This window comes from Apodemus sylvaticus, chromosome 2, assembly GCF_947179515.1.
Source record: "Apodemus sylvaticus chromosome 2, mApoSyl1.1, whole genome shotgun sequence".
Classification (NCBI taxonomy): Eukaryota; Metazoa; Chordata; class Mammalia; order Rodentia; family Muridae; genus Apodemus; species Apodemus sylvaticus.
Genome location: NC_067473.1, coordinates 11,430,942 through 11,447,393, shown reverse-complemented (window position 1 = coordinate 11,447,393; position 16,452 = coordinate 11,430,942).

The window sequence follows — 16,452 nt, the reverse complement described above, 5'->3', positions numbered from 1 at the left end:
GACTTACTAAGACTTCAAGTGGGTGTAAAGGATTGTACCTTCTCCCAGAAGAATGGGGGGAGACCTTCTCTGTTTTCTTCCCATCTTGTGCGTCTGCACAGCTCCACTCATGGTCCTCCCTTTCCCTCTTTTCTGTGTCTCTCCTGTGCTTCACACCCCCAGCTCCTTTCTACTATCCTAACTGTAGACCAGTGGTTTTCAACCTGTGGGTCTCCACCCTTTGGGCATCAAACAGTCATTTCACAGGAGTCACCTAAGCATCAGAAAAAAAAAACATTTATATTATGATTCATAACAATAGCCAAATTACAGTTATGAAATAGTAACAAAATTAATTTTATGGTGAAAGAGGGACCACCACAACATGAGGAATTCTAGTAAAGAGTCACGGTATTAAGAAGGCTGAGAACTACTACACTAGACTGAACCAGGTTGGACTTTGCCAGCTTTAGATGCAAACTTACTTTCAGGAGCATACATAGGGGAGGGGAGAAAGAGTCTGATCATGGCTTGCAGATGCCCTGTTTTGTTTCTGGGACATTTATACCTACCACAGAGCATATACGACGTCCAGTGTAGGTAGTCACAGCTTTTTCAAGCCCATATTCTTTTCCAAGAGGCCACAGAAACAATATGATTGTTTATATTGTTAGACTAAGCAAATGCATGCTGTATTGAGTTCTGTTATCATAAGTGGTTGCCTGAAAAGAAGTCAAAGAAAGGAAGTCGATTTCACACTTTCTTCAGTTTTCATGTCAGGCATTTCATGCACTCTTATGTATCTACCTACATGTCTTACATGCCAAAGCCACTTTCCAGGTGACTCAAAGATCACTGGGCACTTGGGGACCTATTTCTATTGAGTCATTAGAGAGCAATAAAATATGACATTTTGATTGTCACATTCTGCGTATATCATCTTCTTCCATCCAGGTCACAGCGTGAGGAGGTAGATACTTGGCACAGTGGGGCAACACCCGCGTTCAATCAGTGAAACCAATCAGGGGTGAGCGCATGGCAGCTGCATCTCCTTCATCTTCTCATTTCCACTGCAGACAAAGTGAAAGCACTCATGTTTCAGAAGACACATCACGGAAGGTATGCACATTTCAGAGGGAAGACAGACTCGCAGTAGAGCAGCATTTTGCCAGGATCACGCTGGTCTTGTGTCCCATGTACTAATTTATAATTTAGAAATGTGAATGATTTTTAAGAAACAGTATGTTGAAACTATTGTGTCTTAATTAAATTATTTGCTTCTGTTGGGAAAACTGCCCGCCTGGCGTAAAGATGCTGTGAGAGAATCTTTTCCTTATTTCTTTCCTCTTGGGGTTTCACAATGTGGCAAGAATATCTTTAAAATAAAATGGTTGTCTAGTACTCAGTTGAAAGCTGACAAAGCAATCTTGATTTTAGAAAATCTTTAGTCCTATTACATGGTGTGTGAATGATAGTACAGACATTTGGGGATCATGTAGTAGGCTGTTGCCAGTGATTCACACTCCTGATAATGATGCAAGTGTACCAGCACCCCCACCCCCACCCTATGACTGGCTAAGCAAGCTGGAGCACATTGAATGAATAATAAAATCGTGATGGTGTCTCAATTCTGTGGCTAGGTTAGAAAGTCTGGAGCTCCTCTCTCCGGTGCTCCCTCTTTCTTTCTCATCATGTGCACTCAGAAGCTAGCAAGTCATACAGAGGGCAAGAAGTCTGTGTCTGGTGAGAAGGTAAAGTCTCTAGCAAAGAGAGAGGGAAGCTTGTCAGCCACATATGAGAGAATTTGGAAGTGGCTCCTTCAGTTCCAGCTGAGATTGAGAGACAGGCAACTGGCTGGCAGCTCAACCACACCCTTGTGAGAAATCTTGCCCCAGAATGTTTTGGCTGTTCTGGCTTCCTGGCCTTTGATCTGCAAATGAGTGGAGGCCTGGGGTGGTTGGTAATTCCGTGTTATGGGTGCCCGCTGTTGTTGCAAAGGACCTCAGCACAGTTCCCAACACCCATGTCAGGCAACTCACTGCTGCCAGCAACGCCAGCTCCAATAGATCGAAGGCTCTCCCCTGGTCTCTGTGACCACCTGAACACATGTGGCTACCCATATAAAGACATTAAAAAACGATCGAAATTACTGTCAGTTATATCTGGATACATTTTGAGATAAAATGGTATGCGGCAATAGATGACTCACATAAAATCCTGTGCTATAGCAGCATGTAAACTTGAATATGTAAAAAAATAATCAGGTAACAGCTTGTTAGACGTAGCTAATTAGATAATAGTTTACTAATCAACATTAATTGTTTTAGTTATGTGCTTTAGAACTGGAAAATTCTTGTCTATTCAAAGGAATGCCTCACAGATTTCCATAAATACTCATGTGTGGAGGGGTAAGTTGTGGGAGGCATTATGCTAGACCAAACTGGCATCTAGTCTTTTTAGCACTAAGTGATTGTATTCATGCTGATTAGCTCAGGTTTATTTTAGGGAACAAATAAAAAACATCCTTATGTGCCATTTATATGAAAAAGCCTAATCTGCATGGCTGTCAGTGGGTTGCTTATTGCTGAAGGTAATTTTATTCACATCAGTTTTAACGTAGACCTTCTTTTTAGCATTTGTGGCAATTTCTGCATTAAGCAGACTTACTTTTACTTTCAGTGAAATCTCTGCTGTTACTTGATATGCAATCTCATTTCCAACTTTGTATAAGCAGTGATGTAGGAAAGGTATTTTGAACCCAAGCAGTGAGACACTTTAAAATATTCATGCATTATATTTTTCAATTTATACAGATATTGAATCACATGTACTCCAGCCACTTAAGGTTTGGATTTTAAATTATTGATTAAAAATGTCTCAGTTTTGACAGGCAAAACTTTCCATTCGTGTTGGTAAATTCTGTCCTTCATAACCGGCTTTAGTATTTTATGTTTGTGTGCATTTAACTAATACCATATAAATATAGTTACATTGTTAATATAATGCAGCTTCTTCTCATATTAATACATGGCTGCAGAGGAAAAAGAAAGGAATAAAACTTAAATATCAATTATACTATTACAATGAGGTTTTTTGTTTTTGTTGTTTTGTTTTCACGAAACAGTGGCACCTAGTGGTCTGTTGAGCATCTTCTCAACTTTTTCCTTGTCTTTGTAGCTGCAGATTTCCACAGCTGGGTTAGTTGGGGGACGGGGTGGGGGGATGGGAAAGATGGTGAGAGGTTGGGGAGAGGGAGAGAAAGTAAAGCAAAAGACATTTAGTTCTAACTATTGCTTTACCTTTTTTGTTTGTTTTTGTAAAATCAGATTGACCATTGTATGCATAAGCTAACGCCTATTGTAATCACATACTACTGTACAGTTAGTGCTAATGAGCTCCTGCTACAAAACAGACTAATTGTTTTTAAAACACTAAACAAAAATATTGCCTTAGAATACAGGGCTATAAGAAGAAATTTGCTTCTAGGTGAAATAAAATTTGCCATTGCTTCTCTAGCAGGACAGCCATGTGTAGGCTTTGATTTTTCAAAACCTACTTGAACAAGGTTCTCAAATGCTTCTATTTCCATTTTAACCTACCACCCACTTAAGATAGGAGAAAAGAAAGGTTAATAGGAAACCAGGGTTGTGGACCTGTTTACAAACCGTTGCTTGGGGCTATTCCAACCTTGTTATCAGCAGTCCAGTCCACTCAGCAATCACCACTCACAAATCAGCAACAATAGTTTGATCCAGAAGAAACCTCAAGGCTCTGACAATCAGACCACGTCCAGGAAAGTCTCAAGAAGCTACCAAAACATCATGAAGAGTTCTTTGTCAAGTTACTCTCTATGAAGAAGTCATGGCAAGTGGAGGCCAACAACACAATGCAAGGGAAACCAATGCCAGAACTTCATCAGCAAAGACTAGCTTGATAGCCCAAGGTGAACCAGTTCCAGAGCCTCCTCCCATAGTCTCTACAGTCAAGTTTATATTCTTTTTACACACCATGCATCTTCTTATGTGCCTGCTTTAGCAAAACATTCTTTTACCTGTCTGCACAAGCAAAACATATGACATAACTGAATTTCTAAAGAAACCAGAAATGCCCACATTAGTCATGTGTTTTCTTTATTATTGCCTGTTAGTATGCATGTGAGTGTTCTTTATACAAATTACCTAACCCTCTGTAAACATGACTACCATGTATTCACATTTTGAACATTTTGATGTGTTCCTTTGTGATAGGGTATCACTCTACAGCACAATGTCCTGGAACTCACCATGAAGCTCAACCCAGCTTCAGTCTTGCAGTGATCATCCCGCCTCAGCCTCCCACTTCATCTAAAATAATTACAATGGAAGCACACTCAGAAATGGGTTGAGTAGAAAAAATATTCATTTAAATATTCATAGTCACATTTCCTTGCACATTTGTTACATAAAACAAGGAAATTTCATAATAGTCTTATGGTTTAGAGGATGATTATGCTTTGTATAAAGTAATACAATTAAATTGATTTCTCCTGAATCACTTACTATTTTTATATTATATGTAACATATTTATATAAATAAAATATTAACAACTAATGGAGAAAAATTGAGAATTTCTGGGGAAATTTTTAATGTTATAATCAATAATGGAAAGATTGAGGCCTTAACAAGAAATTTTAAAAACATAACTATGTTTATTTTTGAGTGTGTATATAAGCATGTGTTTGTATGATATGTGTATAGGGTGAGTGTGCTATGGCATACATGTGAATTATAAGAGGACAATTTATGCAGTCAATTCCCCCCTTACACCTTTCTCCCAGTTCTGGGGATCAAATGAATAAAATAAGACATTAAAATGGAATTTTAAATCATTAAAATAAGTGAAACAATACTGAAGAAGAAAAACTCTAGTAAGCCTATTTAAATCCTCAGGGAAAAATCTCAGCAACAGACTGGATTGTACCAAAAACAGTCATGGATAGAAGACAAAGTAAAACAATTTGATCAGGGACTGCCAAAGATATGTTTAAAACAGTAAAAAAGAATGGACATTGGAAATGTTCTAGGGTAAAATGAAAACATATCCTGCAATTTATGAGCATAGAAGCAAGACACTCTAATGGTAGCAGAAAAGAAAACTTCAGTAAAACCACAAAAGAAAATTTTCTAAACATTAAGAGATGTATATCCAGATACAAGAGGTCTATGAAACATGAAGTAAACAAAATCAGAAAGGAGAGTCTCTGTAGTATATTAAAGTAAAAACATTCAAAACGTGGAATAAAGAGAGTATGTGGCAAGCTGCAAGAAAGAAATGTTAAGTGGCTTGCCAAAACAGAACAATGAGAATATCAGCAAATTGCTTGACAGAAAACATTAAAGCTAGAAGAGCCTGGAAAGTTGTACTCCACATCTTGAAACACCTCAGTTATCAACATAAACTATTATAACCAGTAAAACTATCTATTTACATTGAAAGTGAAATAAAAATTTCCTGTCATAAATTTAGACCAAAGGAGCTAATGATTACTAAGTTATCTCTACAGAGGGTTCTAGAAGGAATTTTTCAATATGCAAAGAAAGATAAACAAACTCAAAGAGTCTTGAGGAACAACACCAGGACAGGTAATCAAAAGATATCCAAGAAAAACCTCAAAATCAACAAAATGACAGCAGTTAATACACAGTTTTCAATAGCAAACTCTCAGGATTATCATTATAATTACTTGCTTTTCTCTTGCTGTGATAAGACACCATAACCAAGGGAACTCAATAAAAAATACTTAATTAACCATAGGGTTCCATAGCTTTAGGGTCTATGATGGTGAAGCAAAGAAAGGCATGGAAGCAGGAATAGCTGAGAACTCACATCTCAAAGAGCAAGCAGGAAGTAGAAAGATCTAACTTGAAATAGCATGAGTCTTGAAACTTCAAAGCCTACACTTCTGTAGTGACAGACTTCATCCATTATTATCACTATTTACAGATGACATGACAGTCTACTTAAGTGACCCGAAAACGTCCACCAGAGAACTCCTACAGCTGATAAACAACTTCAGCAAAGTGGCTGGTTATAAAATCAACTCCAGCAAATCAGTTGCCTTCCTATATTCAAAGGATAAGCAGGCTGAGAAAGAAATTAGGGAAATGACACCCTTAACAATAGCCACAAACAATATAAAGCATCTTGGTGTGACTCTAACCAAACAAGTGAAAGATCTATACAACAAGAACTTCAGGTCTCTGAAGAGGGAAATCGTAGAAGACCTCAGAAAATGGAAAAATCTTCCATGCTCATGGATTGGCAGGATTAATATAGTTAAAACGGCCATCTTGCCAAAAGCAATCTACAGATTCAATGCAATCCCCATCAAAATCCCAACTCAGTTCTTCACAGAGTTAGAAAAAGCAATTCTCAAATTCATCGAGAATAACAAAAAACTCAGGATACCTAGAATTATTCTCAACAGTAAAAGAACTTCTGGGGGCATCAGTATCCCAGACTTCAAGCAATACTACAGAGCAATAGTGTTAAAAACTGCATGGTATTGGCACAGTGACAGGCAAGTGGACCAATGGAATAGAATCAAAGACCCAGAAATGAATCCACACACCTATGGTCACTTGATCTTTGACAAAGGAGCAGAAAACATGCAGTGGAAAAAAGATAGCCTTTTCAACAAATGGTGCTGGTTCAACTGGAGGTCAGCATGCAGAAGAATGTGAATTGGTCCATTCTTATCTCCTTGTACTAAACTCAACTCCACGTGGATCAAGACATCCACATAAAACCACACACACTGAAACTAATAGAAAAGAAACTGGGGAAAACCCTTGATGACATGGGCACAGGGGAAAAGTTCATGAACAGAACACCAATAGCCTATGTTCTAAGATCAAGAATTGACAAATGGGACCTCATAAAATTACAAAGTTTCTGTAAGGCAAAGGAATCTGTCAAAAGGAAAAAATGGCAACCCACAAATTGGGAAAAGATCTTCACCAGCCCTACATCTGATAGAGGGCTAATATCCAATATATACAAAGAACTCAAGAAGTTAGACCCCAGAGAACCAAATAACCCTATTAAAAATGGGGTACAGATCTAAACAAAGAATTTTCACCTGATGAAATTCGGATGGCCGAGAAGCACCTTAAGAAATGCTCAACATCATTAGTCATTAGGGAAATGCAAAGCAAAACAACCCTGAGATTTTACCTCACACCAGTCAGAATGGCTAAGGTTAAAAAGTCAGGAGACAGCAGGTGTTGGCAAGGATGTGGAGAAAGAGAAACACTCCTCCACTGCTCGTGGGGATGTAAGATGGAACAACCACTTTGGAAATAAGTCTGGCGCTTCCTCAGAAAACTGGACATGACACTTCCAGAAGACCCTGCTATACGTCTCCTGGGCATATACCCAAAGGATTCCCCAGCATGCAATAAAGACACATGCTACATTATGTTCATAGCAGACTTATTTATAATAGCCAGAAGCTGGAAAGAACCCAGGTGTACCTCCTTGAGGTACATTTAAGTTAAGAAGTATGACCATTTAGCCATAACCTGAAATAAAATTTAACGTCAAAGAAATTTTTCTAACCTTGATTCCTTTTGTATATTTGTTTTTATCTTAAAACTTATTCACATAAAACATTATTCTATTTCATAGCTACTAAAAAAAAGTAGAAATAGGAATAAAAGGAATAAGATCCTTGCTAGAATTTAATACAAAATCTGAAAGAACATTTCTTTGTGATTAGACATGAAAAAGTCATGTAATTTAGTTTAGTCATCAACATTATAAACATCAAACAAAATGAAATGTACAATTGTAGTAAACTACAGTATCAGGTAGTTTCACATTCAAGAAATAATTTAGGAAATGATTCAGAAACTAGAGCTGTAAATATTCATGACATGATTACCAAGTGATTCAGAATGCTTAAATGTTTTTAAACTCTTCCAAAATTACCAGACATATTATTAAGTTATTATTCTTTTGAAATCAATACAAGTATTTCTGGATGATCACTTTCTCCTTATAATTAAAAAATGATCCAAAAATATTGAAGTACAGCTTGGAGAGGAAATGCTGTTCACCTGTGTTTAAAAGATATTCACCATTAAGTCTAGAGGGAGAGAATACAAGAGTTTCTCAAACACTCTACATGGATCTTCTAAGAGCTTCCTGGCCTCACCTAGTTGCCTCTCATGGAGTACACTATGCCAATGACTGGTAAGAAACACACAGTGACAGGCAGACACTTTTCTATCTATTCTTCATCCTAAGGAACTCTTCCATTTCATCACAATTTGAGGAGCATCCAATAATGACATTTCACATAGTGACTTTTTTTCATTCTTTGCCTCACTTTCTTTTTCCATTCCTTTAATGCAATGAGACTGTGCCCTCAGTTACTTAGCACATGGAAATAAAAACCCTTCCTACATCCCAAAAGTATAAAAACTAGGAATTTATTGAGCTCAAATCATGTATGGGAAATTTTATATGGCTACTGCAATTCACTAACATAAAATCTCTAATTTTGAAATAGAATACCTAGGTGTTTTAATTTGAGACAGTGTTGATTCAGGCTAGATTAAGATTCAATAATTCTCCTGCCTCAAGCTCCTAAGGCCTGGGGTTACTATAATATATAACATCTCTGTTACAGGTGCCATTTTCTTCAAACAGGCCTTATTATAATAAGGGAAATTTACTACATACTATACTGCTTGAGACAGAAAAAGTTAGAAAACAGCTTTGCATCAGTGATAAGAGTGGAAGAGATATCATGAGCTCAGGTTTGGACATTTCAACTTGAAGTGACTGTCAGATTTCTTATCAAGAAAACAGTTGATTCTTTGAGTGTAGATTTTAAAAGAGAGTTCCAAGATGGAGACACTGCCTCAAGTTACCATATCATGCCAGGAAGTTAAGTAAGATCTCCTAAAGTTGATATGAAGATACGGTCACAAAAGATGAATCACTCAACTTCTAAGTTTCCAAGTTAGGAGACTGACAGTGTCCAAAATGTTTAAGACAGAAAGAATTGCTTTTTATAGGAAAAACATCAATTACAGGAGGAATGTTAACTAAGGTGTGTGCTGGCTTTGAAAAGAACAGAAAGGGGGTAAAAAAGAGACTTTAGAATACAGCATGCATACTGAACACTGAAATGTCATTGACTTAATAGGAACATATTTTCTGAGGTGGAGAGGGTGAAAAGTTGATTAGAATATTCAAGAGAGAATGGGAGGAGGGAAAGTGGGTGTATAGACACATCATTCATGGAATTCAGTGGAGAGGAATAGAATGAGCTGGGAAGCAGGAGGTAGCAATGGGGTTACAGAAGGGGGTTTTCAACACTAGTTTTAGGGGAATAGTCTTCTTTAGGATTCACTTAGTAGACATCTAAACACTGGCTCCGTGTACTGTATCAGGCAATCTTCCCATAAACCAGGAAGGAATACAAAGATGAAGATTGGTAGACACTTAGAACGTAAGCCCTTCCCAGTAATTTCCAATTGCTGTTTTCTGAAGAATCTGACCCAGATGGGGGTGGCAGCAGTGATCCTTGGATTCCTTTAATCCCAGCACTAAAGAGGGAGAGACATTTGGATCTCTGAGAGTTTAAGGCCAGCCTCTTCTACAGTGTAAATTCCAGGACAGCCAGGCTACGGAGAAAAACTGTCTCAGAACAACAAAAAGAGTTAAACAAAGAATTCTCACCTGAAGAACTTCGGATGGCGGAGAAACATCTTAAAAAATGCTCAACTTCATTAGTCATTAGGGAAATGCAAATCAAAACAACCCTGAGATTTCATCTCACACTAGTCAGAATGGCTAAGATTAAAAATTCAGGAGACAGCAGGTGTTGGAGAGGGTGTGGAGAAAGAGGAACACTCCTCCACTGCTGGTGGGGTTGCAAATTGGTACAACCACTCTGGAAATCAGTCTGGCAGTTCCTCCGAAAACTGGGCACCTCACTTCCAGAAGATCCTGCTATACCACTCCTGGGCATATACCCAGAGGATTCTCCACCATGTAATAAGGATACATGCTCTACTATGTTCATAGCAGCCCTATTTATAATTGCCAGATGCTGGAAAGAACCCAGGTATCCCTCAACAGAAGAGTGGATGCAAAAAATGTGGTATATACACACAATGGAGTACTATTCAGCCATTAGAAACAATGAATTCATGAAATTCTTAGGCAAATGGATGGAGCTAGAGAACATCATACTAAGTGAGGTAACCCAGACTCAAAAGGTGAATCATGGTATGCACTCACTAATAAGTGGATATTAACCTAGAAAACTGGAATACCCAAAACATAATCCACACATCAAATGAGATACAAGAAGAAAGGAGGAGTGGCCCCTGGTTCTGGAAAGACTCAGTGAAGCAGTATTCGACAAAACCAGAACGGGGAAGTGGGAAGGGGTGGGTGGGAGGACAGGGGAAGAGAAGGGGGCTTACGGGACTTTCGGGGAGTGGGGGGCTAGAAAAGGGGAAATCATTTGAAATGTAAATAAATTATATCGAATAAAAAAAATTAAAAAAAAGAAAAAAAAAGAATTTGAAATAAAGTACTTGCATTTTTTTCTTATCTTCTCCTTTTCCTCCTCCTCTTCTTCCTCCTCCTCCTTTTAGTTTTCCTTTTGAGACAGTTTTGGTTTGTTGTTTGGGCTAGTCGAAAACCCAGTATTCCTTCTTCCTCAAGATACTGGAATAGAAAATCACAGAATTAGCTGATCATAAAGATGGAAAATGAATTACTGACAGGCTGAAGTTATAGCAACAAAGACACATTATCTAGGTGAATAAGTTAATGAATGGCTCATGGACTTACAAAATATGATTCAGCAACATCAAGAATGGCTTGGATCCCCTGGAGATACATGGAGTTTTAACTACCTAATGTGGGTGCTGGGAAGAGAACTCAGGTTCTCTCCAACAGCAGCAAGTGGTTTTTTTTTTTTGTTTGTTTGTTTGTTTGTTTTTGTTTTTTTGGTTTTTTTTTTTTTTGGTTTTTTGTTTTTTTGCTTTTTTTTAACTCCTGAGACATATATCTATCCAGCTCCAATAAATAGTTAAGTTTTGTAAATTGTATGAGTTCTGCATGTATATGGATGTATCATATTTAAGCATGTGTGCATGCAGATTTCCAAGTGTGAGGACACACATGTACAGTGTACAGGACACAGCTTTGTGTGTGAGCATTCATGTGGAGGATGTCATTTGGCATTTGGTGCCTTTCTTTATCACTCTCAATTTCTGTTGCTGAGCCTAGGTCTTGACAGAACCCAGAGGTTATCTACTTAGCTAGTCTACTCTATAGCTTTCCCTATATAAAATGCCCTAGGCATTCCTGTCTCTGCACATAGAGCTTCAGTACAGGTGAACCACCATTCCCAACTACCATACATTTTTATGTGGACATTGAAAAATCTAGATTTTACTTCCCATTATTTTGTTTCTCTTATCTACTTAGCCATTCCACCAGAGCTAATTTTTCGTAAGCTATTTTTATTTCTGTTTTTGACAATATATTTGCACATACTAAATATTAAGAACTACTAGGAAAAGTCTCTTTTCCTTTCATAAATCTGTTTGTACTCTGAGAGTGAGTACGCCAGGGTTTACATTTTTGATTCACCCATTAAGTGCATGTTAATTGTGGTGCATAAACCTGAAGATATATATGACCCCAAGCTTCAAGAAGTGTTAGTGGAGTCCAACATCATCAAGCATTTCTACATGTAGGTGAATAGTAAATTTTTCAGGCTTAAGAACTGTCATTCTCGGCGATACCAACTCCATTTTAGTATTGAGGTAAAAGCATCAAGTTTGTGAATAAATAAAGACCATAGCTATCTTCTGATAAAAAAATTATTTTATTAACTAAGCAGTGTGGAATTGGCCTTCAGATGATAGGTCTCTGGCCAGCTTTGTAGAATGGCAACATTTATCTTCATAGTGAATTTTCAGACACAGTTTCACTCCTGAACATGAGACTGGAAGGCTGGGGATGTGCCTCAGTTGACAGAGTGTTTGTCTGGATTACAGAAGCTCTGAATTTGAATCCTGTGTAAGATAGGAATGATAGTGGGTGCTGAACTCACAAGGAGCACAAGGGAGGTAGAGGCACAGAAGTATTACGCTGTCAAGGTCATCCTTGGCTATATTATGAGCTTGCAGCAAATCAAGGCTGTGTAAGAACCTGTATAAATGAAATAAGAAAAAGGAAGAAAGAAGGAAAGAAGAAAGGAAGGAAAAAGGAGGAAAACAAGGAAAGGGTGAAAGGCAAGAATGAGATTTAGAGATTCTTCATTTTTCCTGCCCCAGCCAGAGGGGAGAAAGTGGAGCAACACACACACTGTTTTGCATTAGAGCATTCAAATTTCTGCCTGTGATCTCAGTTCAACAAGGAAGGTTCTAATTTTCAGTCTTTGAAGTTTTCCAGATCAGAGAATAAGCTATGTTGTCACCCTGCTTTCAGAAGCTAAAACAGAAATACCTTTGGGGACTTTTCTCTTTCTCTTTCTTTGTTTCTTTCTTTGTTTCTTTGTTTCTTTGTTTCTTTGTTTCTTTGTTTCTTTCTTTCTTTCTTTCTTTCTTTCTTTCTTTTTTTGTTTATTTTCTTTCTTGCTTCCTTTCTGCTTTTAACAATCATATTTTAATAAAATAAATGATAAAATAATAAAATAAAAAAATGGGTCTTGACTATGGCAATTCTGCAGCAAGAAAATATAGGGGACATAGAAGGACTTCATCACAAAATTTTCCAGAGGGCATAACCCAGGAGTACGAGTGTCTGAATTTTTACTTGCATCATAAAGAAGGAATGAATGAGAGTAGAAAGAACAGAAAAGAATGATAATCTGTAGGGAAAAGGGATTAAAAATACAGTGCATTTTAAAACCAGCACTCAAGCTATTGGCTTGTCATGTCTTCTTTGTAAGGATCTAGCCTAAACACTTGCTGCATTCCCAGTGGGAAGCAAAGCAAATGTTCTGGAAGACGTGTGCACGGGAGAAGTAACTATCTAATAAAGAGTCTGTTCTCAGACATTTATATTCCTATTTTCTAAACAGTTGGTTTTCAGAAAATGGCTGAGATTAGATAAACATTCAAAGTTAGAATGTTTAATCTTACCAGACATTTAAAGCTATACTTATTTTAAGTGCTTCTTCTTGTATTTACTCTGTACCTGTGGCCTCCTCTTTGCTTTGTAGATTGGCCAGCAGCCTTCCTATAGGAGGTCAATCTCCTCACTGCCAGTTTAAAAACAAACAAACAAACAAACAAACAAACAAGCACTGGGCTGAAAGTGCTTTCTCTCTTATCACTGAAGCTGAGAACAAGGACCCTACTTTCTGTGCTCTCCAGTGACACTGTATACAGATATGTGTGTACAGTGTACAGACATGTGCACTGCCTTTGAGTATCTCAGTAGAGTGGTTCCAGGGCACCCAAAGATACTAAAGATGAGCATTGACAATTTCCCTGTATAAAATTGTAGTCTTCCTTTATGATTTACCCAATCCTTATATATTCTTTAGATTGTGTCTAGTTCACTCACAATACTCAATACAATGTTAATCATATATGTGTAATATGAATATTTATACAATAATACATGTAATACATATAATGTATGGTTGATATACCATATTGTTTAGGAAATATTAATAAGTATTAAGACTTTCACATGTTACACTTGAGATCGCTAGCCCTGCCCTCATGACGGAAAGGTGGGGGGCATGCTGGTGGTGGCAGAGACTAATGAACTCAACTACTATCCATCCAGGCCCAAGTCCAGGGCTCAGAGCTGGTCCATTTCCCCATCTACTTCATCCATACACTGCTGGAGCATGTAAAGAAGCTGGTCCTGCAGGTCCACAGGATTTCTATGACTCAGGGCAACAGCAGGGTATCCCAGAGGATCCACTATTGATGGTGTGGAAGAAGTCCCCAAACTAGACCAATGACTCATTGCAATGAACATTTGCAAACAAAGGTGTTTGGGCAAAAAGATATTCTGGGTGACATGCTGGACTTCCCAGTACCACTGGGATAAATGAAGATGTGATGGAGAGGTGGGAAAGAAGGAGGAGGGGAGTGGGCCAGGTATGGTGGAACTGGAAGAGCTGCAACAGCTGTGGCTGGTACAAGAGGAGGCTGCAATTGATAAAGGAGTAGGTTATTGCCAAGAGGGGTCAGCGAGATATATGTTTTTCTTTTCTTCTTTTTTCAATTGCTATTTTTTTTTATTATTTGGAGGGGAAGTAAAGGTGGAGGGCAAGTATAGAAGGACTGGGAAATGAGTGTGATTGGTGTGCATGATATGAAATTCCCAAAGACGCAATTAAAATTATAATTAAAACAGAAATAAGACTTTATTTAATACAGATGCTTTCTTCCCTATAATTTTCAGAAAGCTACCAGTTGAGTCCATGGGTGAAGGTCACATGCATGTGGAGGTCTTATCTGTACTTAGAACCCCTGTGCAGACACACTGGGTTCTGTTCACATGCTATTATGTTTTGTGAAATTGGCAAATATAGGGATTTAAACATTGGCAGGTTGTTAATTTCTAACCCTCTTAACCATTGCTCCTAATTTACACTTGCTGAGACATTTCTGGCTATAAAAAATGATCACAGGGACCTTGGAATTGTGGACTGTACTTCACAATTCCCTGAAACTAAGGATATCAGTTGGGATCCACACTGTATCAAATATAGCTCCTTTTAAAAATATGCTGAATTAAATTTTTTTATTATTTATTTTATTTTTTTATTTACATTGCAAATGATTTCCCCTTTTCTGGGTCCCCACTCCCCCCAAGTCCCATAAGCCCTCTTCCGTCCCCCTATTCTTCCATCCACCCCTTCCCACTTCCCTGTTCTAGAATTCCCCTATACTCTTACACTGAGCCTTTCCAGAACCAGGGGCCATTCCTCCATTCTTTTTGGACATCATTTAATTTGTGGATTCTGTCCTGGATATTCAAAGTTTCTAGGCTAATATCCACTTATCAGTGAGTGCATACCATGATTGATCTTTTGAGACTGGGTTACCTCACTTAGTATGATGTTCTCCAGCTCCATCCATTTGTCTAAGAATTTCATGAATTCATTGTTTCTAATGGCTGAATAGTAGTACTCCATTGTGTAAATATACCACATTTTTTGTATCCATTCCTCCGTTGAAGGACACCGAGGTTCTTTCCAGCTTCTGGCTACTACAAATAGGGCTGCTATGAACATAGTGGAGCATGTGTCCTTATTGCATACTGAAGAATCCTCTGGATATATGCCCAGGAATGGTATAACAGGGTCCTCAGGAAGTGTCATGCCCAGTTTTCTGAGGAACCGCCAGACTGATTTCCAAAATGGTTGCACCATCTTGCAATCCCACCAGCAGTGGAGGAGTCTTCCTCTTTCTTCACATCCTCACCAACACCTACTGTCTCCTGAGTTTTTGACCTTAGCCATTCTGATTGGTGTGAGGTGACATCTCAGGGTTGTTTTGATTTGCATCTCCTAATGATTAATGATGTTGAACATTTCTTAAGGTGTTTCTCAGCTCTCCGAAGTTCTTCATGTGAAAATTCTTTGTTTAGCTCCGCACCCCACTTTTTAATGGGGTTATTTAGTTCTCTGGGTTCTACTTTCTTGAGTTCTTTGTATATATTAGATATTAGCCCTCTGTCAGATTTAGGGTTGGTGAAGATCCTTTCCCAGTCTGTTGGTTGATGTTTTGTCCTTTTGACGGTGTCCTTTGCCTTACAGAAACTTTGTAGTTTTATGAGGTCCCATTTGTCAATTATTGATCTTAGAGTCTAAGCTATTGGTGTTCTATTCAGGAACTTTTCCCCTGTGCCCATGTCCTCCAGAGTCTTCCCCAGTTTCTTTTGGATTAGTTTCAGTGTGTCAGGTTTTATGTGGAGGTCATTGATCCATTTGGAGTTGAGCTTGGTACAAGGAGATAAGAATGAATCAATGTGCATTCTTCTGCATGCTGACCTCCAATTGAACCAGCACCATTTGTTGAAAAGACTATCTTTTTTCCACTGGATGCTTTCAGCTCCTTTGTCAAAGACCAAGTGACCATAGGTGTGTTGGTTCATTTCTGGGTCTTCAATCCTATTCCATTGATCCTCTTGTCTGATATTGTACCAATACCATGCAGTTTTTATCACTATTGCTCTGTAGTAGAGTTTAAAGTCTGGGATATTGAATCCCCCTGAAGTTCTTTTACTGTTGAGAAGAGTTTTAGCTATCCTGGGTTTTTTGTTATTCCAGATGATTTTGAGAATTGCTCTTTCTAGCTCTATGAAGAACTGGGTTGGGATTTTTATGGGAATAGCATTGAATCTGTAGATTGCCTTTGGCAAGATGGCCGTTTTAACTATATTAATCCTGCCAATCCATGAGCATGGAAGGTTTTTCCATTTTC